This window comes from Convolutriloba macropyga, unplaced genomic scaffold, assembly GCF_964194025.1.
Source record: "Convolutriloba macropyga unplaced genomic scaffold, txConMacr16.3 SCAFFOLD_1242, whole genome shotgun sequence".
Taxonomy (NCBI): Eukaryota; Metazoa; Xenacoelomorpha; order Acoela; family Convolutidae; genus Convolutriloba; species Convolutriloba macropyga.
In genome coordinates this window covers 6,324-17,500 of record NW_027449769.1, presented here as the reverse complement: position 1 = coordinate 17,500, position 11,177 = coordinate 6,324, and positions in this window count along the sequence as shown.

Below are 11,177 nucleotides of genomic sequence, written 5' to 3'. Positions count from 1 at the left end.
ATCTATCTATCTATCTATCTATCTATCTATCTATCTATCTAATCTATCTATCTATCTATCTATCTATCTATCTATCTATCTATCTATCTATCTATCTATCTATCTATCTATCTATCTATATATCTATATATCTATCTATCTATCTATCTATCTATCTATCTATCTATCTATCTATCTATCTATCTATCTATCTATCTATCTATCTATCTATTTATCTATCTATCTATCTCTCTATCCAGCTATCTATCTATCTATCTATCTATCTATCTATCTATCTATCTATCTATCTATCTATCTATCTATCTATCTATCTATCTATCTATCTATCTATCTATCTATCTATCTATCTATCTATCTATCTATCTATCTATCTATCTATCTCCTCCTTTTAAAATTTATTTGCTCACTTACTATCTTGTTTCCTCTCTCTCTCTCTCTCTCTCTCTCTCTCTCTCTCTTTCCCCTCTCTATCTCGTTAATGCCCAAAAGTTGTTTATGTAAAAAAAATTGACCGAAAAAGTTCTGTATCAAAGTGGTCCCTGAACAACTAATCTAGTGTCTCTCAGATCAACCAACGAAAAAAGATTCTCCAAGTAACGGTCAAGGACGTTATGAAACTGATGATAAAAAGTTGCTCAGATAAAATTTTTCACATTAGTTGTATAGTAATTTGACGGAGAAAAAGTGTCTTTTTTTCGTGTTATATGTTTTTAAGTACCGCCATAACACTGTTTTGCATTTTTTAGCTTTGCGGGTTTTAAAGTGTTTGCTTGGCGAACTTGATTCTTCATACGAAATTATTGTTACTTTTTTCTCTTTCCGTTATCTAAGACTGCTTTGGAAGTTTATTCAACTGATTTATTTGCTGGTAGTTCTGTTTCTTTAACCGAAATGAAGCTTGAGAACGAAAGGAAATAGATTTACTTTCAAAAAGTTTAATAGTGGAATAATAAAAATATAAACTTTATACACTCCGAATAAAAATTTTTTTCAAAACTGCGAGGTTTAAGCTGAGCATAGCTGTAGTGGTGTGATATTTTCTTGCTTTTCTTAAATCTGAGGTTCTTTTTAGGTTTTCATTTGATCTCTCAGCTTCGCGGCTATCTATCTATCTATCTATCTATCTATCTATCTATCTATCTATCTATCTATCTATCTATCTATCTATCTATCTATCTATCTATCTATCTATCTATCTATCTATCTATCTATCTATCTATCTATCTATCTATCTATCTATCTATCTATCTATCTATCTATCTATCTATCTATCTATCTATCTATCTATCTATCTATCTATCTATCTATCTATCTATCTATCTATCTATCTATCTATCTATCTATCTATCTATCTATCTATCTATCTATCTATCTATCTATCTATCTATCTATCTATCTATATATCTATATATCTATCTATCTATCTATCTATCTATCTATCTATCTATCTATCTATCTATCTATCTATCTATCTATCTATCTATCTATCTATCTATCTATCTATCTATCTATCTATCTATCTATCTATCTATCTATCTATCTATCTATCTATCTATCTATCTATCTATCTATCTATCTATCTATCTATCTATCTATCTATCTATATCTATCTATCCAGCTATCTATCTATCTATCTATCTATCTATCTATCTATCTATCTATCTATCTATCTATCTATCTATCTATCTATCTATCTATCTATCTATCTATCTATCTATCTATCTATCTATCTATCTATCTATCTATCTATCTATCTATCTATCTATCTATCTATCTATCTATCTATCTATCTATCTATCTATCTATCTATCTATCTATCTATCTATCTATCTATCTATCTATCTATCTATCTATCTATCTATCTATCTATCTATCTATCTATCTATCTATCTATCTATCTATCTATCTATCTATCTATCTATCTATCTATCTATCTATCTATCTATCTATCTATCTATCTATCTATCTATCTATCTATCTATCTATCTATCTATCTATCTATCTATCTATCTATCTATCTATCTATCTATCTATCTAATCTATCTATCTATCTATCTATCTATCTATCTATTAGAACATTTTGCTGCTTGTTCTTTCTCCTAGTCTCCCTAATGGCCGGCATCATCAACCTTCTCATGAAGTTTTTTTAATCTTATATTGGTTTGAGCTAAAGTGATTTTTTATATGCATAGACCAAACAGTTTTGAACAACATAAAAAATTTCGCAAGTTTTCTGTCTCTTTCTCATTTTGTGGTCATTTAAATGGAAAACTTGGAGAACAACATTTTCCATGATTAAGCCTGTTTTCTATGACCCCCAGTTATACGTTGTTATATAGAACTGTACTATGTAAAAAAATAGCACGTGCGCCTGAGGTTCATAAAAGTTTTGTGCTCACTAAGCTGGGAGGGGATAGAATAGATCTTAAAAACGTATCAAAAGAAAAAAGAAAACGGCATTTATCCAACAACCTCCCGTTTATTGGCAGCGAAATTACGGATTTGCAAAACAAGCTCAGTAGTTTGATGCATGAAAAGATATTTAAAAAAATTGATATTAATTTGACGCAGAACAAGCTCAGTAGCTTGATGCGACTTTTAATATAAAAAATTAGGCAAAGAAATGACTGATTTCCAAAAACAAGCTCAGTAGCTTGATGCATTTTGAAGAAAAGAAAGAACCGGTACTAATTTGACGCAAAACAGGCTCAATAGCTAGATGCGACGTTTAAAAAAATAAGGAAGAAGTGACTGATTTGCAAAACAAGCTCAGTAGCTTGATGCATTTTAAAGAAAACAAAAAATCGGTACTAATTTGACGCGGAACGGGCTCAGTACATTGATGCGACTATAAAAATAAAAAATAGGGAAGAAACGACTGATTTGCAAAAAAGCTCACAAGCTAGATGCATTTTACAAAAATGAAAGAATCGGCACTAAATTGACGCAGAGCAGACTCAGTAGTTTGACGCGACTTTAAAAATAAAAAAGGGGCAAAGAAATGACTGATTTGCAAAGCAAGTTTAGTAGCTTGATGCAGGTCTCATTTCTAAATTGGGCGACAAAACTGTTAATTAAAACAAGCTATTTAGTTTGATGCAATTTTCATTTTGACAAGTTTGCAAAACAAGCTCAGCAGCTTGATGCATTAAAATAAATTAAAAAATGGCACTAATTCTACGCAGAACAAGCTCAGTAGCTTGATGCGACTTTTAAAAAAGTAAGGAAAGAAATGACTGATTTTCAAAGCAAGCTCAGTAGCTTGATGCAAGTCTTACTTCTAAATTGGGCGACAAAACTTTGAATTAAAATAAGCTCTTTAGTTTGATGCAAATTTAGTTTCGAAGGAAGGCAAGAGTGACAAGTTTGCAAAACAAGCTCAGTAGCTTGATGCATTAAAATAAATTAAAAAAATGGCGCTAATTCTACGCAGAACAATCTCAGTAGCTTGATGCGACTTTTAAAAAAATAAGGAAAGAAATGACTGATTTGCAAAGCAAGCTTAGTAGCTTGATGCAAGTCTTACTTCTAAATTGGGCGACAAAACTTTGAATTAAAATAAGCTCTTTAGTTTGATGCAAATTTAGTTTCGAAGGAAGGCAAGAGTGACAAGTTTGCAAAACAAGCTCAGTAGCTTGATGCATTAAAATAAATAAAAAAAATGGCACTAATTCTACGCAGAACAAGCTCAGTAGCTTGATGCGACTTTTAAAAAAATAAGGAAAGAAATGACTGATTTGCAAAGCAAGCTCAGTAGCTTGATGCAAGTCTTACTTCTAAATTGGGCGACAAATTTTTGAATTAAAATAAGCTCTTTAGTTTGATGCAAATTTAGTTTCGAAGGAAGGCAAGAGTGACAAGTTTGCAAAACAAGCTCAGTAGCTTGATGCATTAAAATAAATAAAAAAAATGGCATTAATTCTACACAGAACAAGCTCAGTAGCTTGATGCGACTTTTAAAAAAATAAGGAAAGAAATGACTGATTTGCAAAGCAAGCTCAGTAGCTTGATGCAAGACTTACTTCTAAATTGGGCGACAAAACTTTGAATTAACATAAGCTCTTTAGTTTGATGCAAATTTAGTTTCGAAGGAAGGCAAGAGTGACAAATTTGCAAAACAAGCTCAGTAGCTTGATGCATTAAAATAAATAAAAAAATGGCACTAATTCTACGCAGAACAAGCTCAGTAGCTTGATGCGACTTTTAAAAAAATAAGGAAAGAAATGACTGATTTGCAAAGCAAGCTCAGTAGCTTGATGCAAGTCTTACTTCTAAATTGGGCGACAAAACTTTGAATTAAAATAAGCTCTATAGTTTGATGCAAATTTAGTTTCGAAGGAAGGCAAGAGTGACAAGTTTGCAAAACAAGCTCAGTAGCTTGATGCATTAAAATAAATAAAAAAATGGCACTAATTCTACGCAGAACAAGCTCAGTAGCTTGATGCGACTTTTAAAAAAATAAGGAAAGAAATGACTGATTTGCAAAGCAGGCTCAGTAGCTTGATGCAAGTCTTACTTCTAAATTGGGCGACAAAACTTTGAATTAAAATAAGCTCTTTAGTTTGATGCAAATTTAGTTTCGAAGGAAGACAAGAGTGACAAGTTTGCAAAACAAGCTCAGTAGCTTGATGCATTAAAATAAATAAAAAAATGGCACTAATTCTACGCAGAACAAGCTCAGTAGCTTGATGCGACTTTTAAAAAAATAAGGAAAGAAATGACTGATTTGCAAAGCAAGCTTAGTAGCTTGATGCAAGTCTTACTTCTAAATTGGGCGACAAAACTTTGAATTAAAATAAGCTCTTTAGTTTGATGCAAATTTAGTTTCGAAGGAAGGCAAGAGTGACAAGTTTGCAAAACAAGCTCAGTAGCTTGATGCATTGAAATAAATAAAAAAATGGCACTAATTCTACGCAGAACAAGCTCAGTAGCTTGATGCGACTTTTAAAAAAATAAGGAAAGAAATGACTGATTTGCAAAGCAAGCTCAGTAGCTTGATGCAAGTCTTACTTCTAAATTGGGCGACAAAACTTTGAATTAAAATAAGCTCTTTAGTTTGATGCAAATTTAGTTTCGAAGGAAGGCAAGAGTGACAAGTTTGCAAAACAAGCTCAGTAGCTTGATGCATTAAAATAAATAAAAAAATGGCACTAATTCTACGCAGAACAAGCTCAGTAGCTTGATGCGACTTTTAAAAAAATAAGGAAAGAAATGACTGATTTGCAAAGCAAGCTCAGTAGCTTGATGCAAGACTTACTTCTAAATTGGGCGACAAAACTTTGAATTAAAATAAGCTCTTTTGTTTGATGCAAATTTAGTTTCGAAGGAAGGCAAGAGTGACAAGTTTGCAAAACAAGCTCAGTAGCTTGATGCATTAAAATAAATAAAAAAATGGCACTATTTCTACGCAGAACAAGCTCAGTAGCTTGATGCGACTTTTAAAAAAATGAGGAAAGAAATGACTGATTTGCAAAGCAAGCTCAGTAGCTTGATGCAAGTCTTACTTCTAAATTGGGCGACAAAACTTTGAATTAAAATAAGCTCTTTTGTTTGATGCAAATTTAGTTTCGAAGGAAGGCAAGAGTGACAAGTTTGCAAAACAAGCTCAGTAGCTTGATGCATTAAAATAAATAAAAAAATGGCACTAATTCTACGCAGAACAAGCTCAGTAGCTTGATGCGACTTTTAAAAAAATAAGGAAAGAAATGACTGATTTGCAAAGCAAGCTCAGTAGCTTGATGCAAGACTTACTTCTAAATTGGGCGACAAAACTTTGAATTAAAATAAGCTCTTTAGTTTGATGCAAATTTAGTTTCGAAGGAAGGCAAGAGTGACAAGTTTGCAAAACAAGCTCAGTAGCTTGATGCATTAAAATAAATAAAAAAAAATGGCACTAATTCTACGCAGAACAAGCTCAGTAGCTTGATGCGACTTTTAAAAAAATAAGGAAAGAAATGACTGATTTGCAAAGCAAGCTCAGTAGCTTGATGCAAGTCTTACTTCTAAATTGGGCGACAAAACTTTGAATTAAAATAAGCTCTTTAGTTTGATGCAAATTTAGTTTCGAAGGAAGGCAAGAGTGACAAGTTTGCAAAACAAGCTCAGTAGCTTGATGCATTAAAATAAATAAAAAAATGGCACTAATTCTACACAGAACAAGCTCAGTAGCTTGATGCGGCTTTTAAAAAAATAAGGAAAGAAATGACTGATTTGCAAAGCAAGCTCAGTAGCTTGATGCAAGTCTTACTTCTAAATTGGGCGACAAAACTCTGAATTAAAATAAACTCTTTAGTTTGATGCAAAATTAATTTCGAAGGAAGGCAAGAGTGACAAGTTTGCAAAACAAGCTCAGTAGCTTGATGCATTAAAATAAATAAAAAAAATGGCACTAATTCTCCGCAGAACAAGCTCAGTAGCTTGATGCGGCTTTTTAAAAAATATGGAAAGAAATGACTGATTTGCAAAGCAAGCTCAGTAGCTTGATGCAAGTCTTACTTCTAAATTGGGCGACAAAACTTTGACTTAAAACAAGCTCTTCAGTTTGTTGCAAATTAATTTCGAAGGAAGGCAAGAGTGACAAATTTGCAAAACAAGCTCAGTAGCTTGATGCGGCTTTTAAAAAAATATGGAAAGAAATGACTGATTTGCAAAGCAAGCTCAGTAGCTTAATGCAAGCCATACTTCTAAATTGGGCGACAAAACTTTGAATTAAAATAAGCTCTTTATTTTGATGCAAATTTAGTTTTGAAGGAAGGCAAGAGTAACAAGTTTGCAAAACAAGCTCAGTAGCTTGATGCATTAAAATAAATAAAAAAATGGCACTAATTCGACACAAAATAGGCTCAGTAGCTTGATGGGATTTCAAAGAAATGAAATAAGGTGTTTTTAACGTTTTTTCTTCTCATGAATGCTCAAAATTTGAGCACACTCTTGCAATAATTTTTCTGCCCAATACGCACTGTTTGTCATCCATAAGGTCGGTAAATAGAAACACTTTCTTCATGAGACGTGCAGGAACAGACTTTAGAATATTTGTTTCCTCTACCTCAAAAAAGAAGCTTTTCACTCGTCCAATCTCACGCAAAGTTCGAAGAATTTTGATTTCAGCCTGTACCTCGTTGAAGAAAGGTGGCCCAGGTTGCGTAAAGAAATACTGGATTTGACCAAAAACTTCATCGGTGTTCTCGATAAAAGACACAAAACAGTTTGCATGTTTTGATCTTGCGTATGCCGGGGAGTCGAAGTAGGTGTTTTGAAAAAAATGACGGTTAAAAAAGTCAGCTTCAGCGTAAAGGGATTTTCCATGTTTGACAGCACTTGTATAAATGAACTCATCGCAGTAACTAGCATTATCAATGTAAACGTTTCCTGTCAAATTACTGAAAATTTCTCTCAGTTTTGGGTCTTGAATCTGTGCGCTAGCAAATTTATGCCTCTGTAGAATTCTACGACATATGATCTCGCATTCATTTTGTGATCCTGTGAAGACGTCACCTAGGGTTCGATTTGCAGCTTCGAAAGACATCGCTGAATAACAATAAAGCGGTCCGAAACGTCTCACTTGGTCAACGAGATGTTTTAAACAGTGTACGTTAATAGTTTCGACGCGTTCGTTGCCATCGTGAATCGAAACAATATCTTCGCAGAAGCGTAGCAGGAGTTTCTCAGCTGCAGCGGTGTTTGTGTCTTTGCTAGATTCGAACAAAAGTCTTACGCCAAAAACCAAATTGACGAGATGATTGTACAACGTTTCAGGTATCCGATTTGAAAAAACGAGAGGGCTGATGTAAAACAACCAAGTGAAATATTCATTGGCTTTGAACTGAGCCATTTCATCAAGTGGTCGAATCTTTTTAGAATAGGCTACCATTTCGCGTGGACAATTCAAGTTCGATAGAACTAAATTGACTTTAACTTTATCATCAGATGACAGGGCTCTGTAGCATAATTTCAGAGCTTCGGGAAAAACCCCTAACAAAGCACAGTGCATATAATCGATAGGCGCTGCTAGGGGTAAATTATTAATAACTGAGGAGAAAGCACTTTTGCCCTTTACGCCAGCTACGTTAATCAATTCATCAACTGGAACTAATTCTGCGTATTTAACGAAAACGTTGTTTATATCCGGTTCGCGTATTTTTCCGATTTGAGCAAACGGATAATACGCATGTGTCTTACAAATTGTCTTGCCAGGTGCCGTGCAGTAATGACACCCGTAGAAACCATTAAACTTGAACATATTGAGCATATGGCTTTTTGCGCCCAAGTCTGCAATAAGAAGCTTGATTGAGAAAAAAGCTTGGAAGGAAACTCCGTTATGTTTGAAATTAACACCTGATAACAACTCAGAGTTTATGATTGGAACAAGTTCATTCCAATTGGGAGTAGTATTACCGTTAAACAGGGCACCCAAAACAATATTTTAACGACTCATCCTTTTCCTGGGCGGCAGATCTGCAACTTGAAACCAAACTGGCCACAACTCCTTCCGCAGTGTCGACTTTTTGATGTTGACGCCGTCAGAGAACAATAGCAGGTTAATAAAGACTTTCCTATCGTCATTTAAATCCACAGGAGGGCAAACAATGTGTTACAATCTAGGTGTGGGCTTTCTTTCCGTTGATCACTGTATTCAATTATATCATTAAAATTTCTTTGGACAATGTCTCTTAATTCAAACCGGAAACCAGTTACACTTTGTCTTGGTGACTTTTTCAGGAAACGCACGTCCTCTTCAAAAAGTTTTTTTGCTCTACGAATTTGCGAATAGCCGGTGGGAAAATTGTTTCCTTGTGGAAGAAACGCCTTTATGAGCGCATGCATTTTAGTTGAGCATTCGTCGGAAAGACTTAAGCGAGAACAAAAGGCATTCATTAGAACAGTGACATCATCGACGCAAATTGTGCTACCCTCAAACAACCGAGCGGAAATTTTGTGGGCAGTTATATCATTTATTTCAGGTGAAATATCCGAATCGGACACAGAAGCATTAGTTTCGTGGGAAATACCTCAATCGGAAACAGCAGCATTAATTTCAGGAGAAAAAACCCGATCGGAAACAGAAGGTTTGTCAGAAAGAGAATTTTCCGAAGATGGAGTAAAGTTTTCTCGTGGCGAGTCAAACACGTTCTCCGCAGCAGCATGGGAATCAAGTGACGTTCGTTCGGAGCTTGTTGTTTCTAATTGAGAGACACTGCTTTCTGTCGTCTGTTCCGACTCAAAGTCGTTTCCTACCGTCTGAATGTTGGCTGATAGGTTAGGTAGTTCGGGTGAATCATAAATGCTTAACGGACTGCTTGTTAATTCATTGACCTTTTCTATTAATTTACGACCTCTAAGTTTTTGCTTTTTTGGTGGACAAGGCGAACAGTGTGAAGATGATTGTTCTCCCTCTAAATCAACTAACACCTCGTTTGCAAGATCATCGAGCAAATTTTGCAGTAAAAGTTCAAAAATACAATCGCATTCTGCATTTCTTCTTTCCACTGAACGGCAAGTGCAGCAGAGACACTCGTTTTCTTCGAAAAATTTGGGACCATACTTAACAAAAATTTCGTCCCCTGGGTAAATTTTTTTCTTGATCCTCAATTGGACTATTCCTGAATCACTCGGAAAATCATACTCACAATTGGGCTCACAATTGGAGTTCACAAAACGAATGGGACCAAGTAAAAGTAATTGCTGTCCTGTGCGTTCAGAGGACATAACTGATAGATTTGTCACCGCACCAAATGGAACTGGAGCTACAAAACCTGAAGGTTTCCGTTTGAAAATCTCGGGCGGGTGAACAACACTTTTTCCTCTATAAACTAGTTGGTAGCCTCCGAAGTTGTCATGCTCAATTGCAAACGTAGGTGCCAGATCTTTGTACGATTGACACAGGATTTCAAACGTCTCTTTCCATTTCAAGTCACTCTTAATTTTTCGCAGGAAAATACATTCTCTTAAAGGTTGAATAGGCGTCATTGCAGGTCTATCAGGTGTCTGAACAAATTTCTCTACCGCAAAATAATCGCATTGAGCAAGCACTGACCATTCAAGTTTTTTAGGCAGCATTATATCTAGAAATAGGGAAAATTTGAAAAACCTTTGTTTTCATGTATCCGAAAATTTTTTGAAAAAAAAGAGCAAACAAAAACGTCAATTTATCAAATCGGAAAGCCGGTGAGCAATTAATCAAAAGAACGAGAAGGTTATTCAATGAAGATGCCTTGAAAAGAAACAGATAAATTTAATCCATATAAACTCAAGAAAAGCTGAGCAACGAAGCGCATTTTAAAAAGCACATACAGTTAAGAAAATGTAAATGTCCACCAGAGATATTGTTTTTCTGGAGAATCGGTTAATGAACACCACTTTCAGAGAACAGTTACTAGTCATAGCTCTTCCGAAGTTTCTTCAGCGTTGACTGTTTCCGTCAATCTTGTTTGACTTGGTCCCGGCGCCGATCTCATACCATCTTCCTTTGGTTCGTTGCTCTTGCGTTCGCCAGACCGGATCTCATTTGCGCGGTTATTTAGGCTTGCTTTTGCTAGCTCGTAACAGTGGAGCCACTGATCCTCGTACTTAAATCGAAAGAGATCTGAAGTAAAAAAAAACAGCAAAAATTGATCAATTGCATTTACTATTTGAAAAACGGACCAGTTTTCTAAGATCTGTAAATTGTTTTCATTGGCTCTTGTAAAACATTTAAAACCGCAAGAACTCTGCCATTTAAAAAAAAACAAATTAAAAACTATAAGACCTCACAAACCTTTGAAAAGAGTCTTTCTTGTCGGTGAAAAATCAGTCCTGGAGACTACACCCTGTTTTTGCTTTATCTTTGGAGACAACATATGTTGCTTTATTTGCTCAACAGTCCACAACCGTTTGCAAGCGTTCCTTCCGACCAATTGAGGCGTTGCTCCACCAGTTGTTGCTAAATCGGTACCTTCTCCTGGGCCCTTTGTAATGAAAAGCAAGGCCTCATCTCTTTCCGGAAAGCTTTTGGCCACTGGGAGGAGAACACCCAGTTTGGACACTTCGGTAGTCTAGAAAAAGTTTGCTTAAAAATAGGATCATTTCGCTCCTTTGTATTTACATTCAAAAAATAACTCTTTCAAAAATTCTCAGCAACTTCAATATTTTCTCGTTTTTTATATTATGTTTTTATTTGCTCATTTAAATTTTTGCGTTTT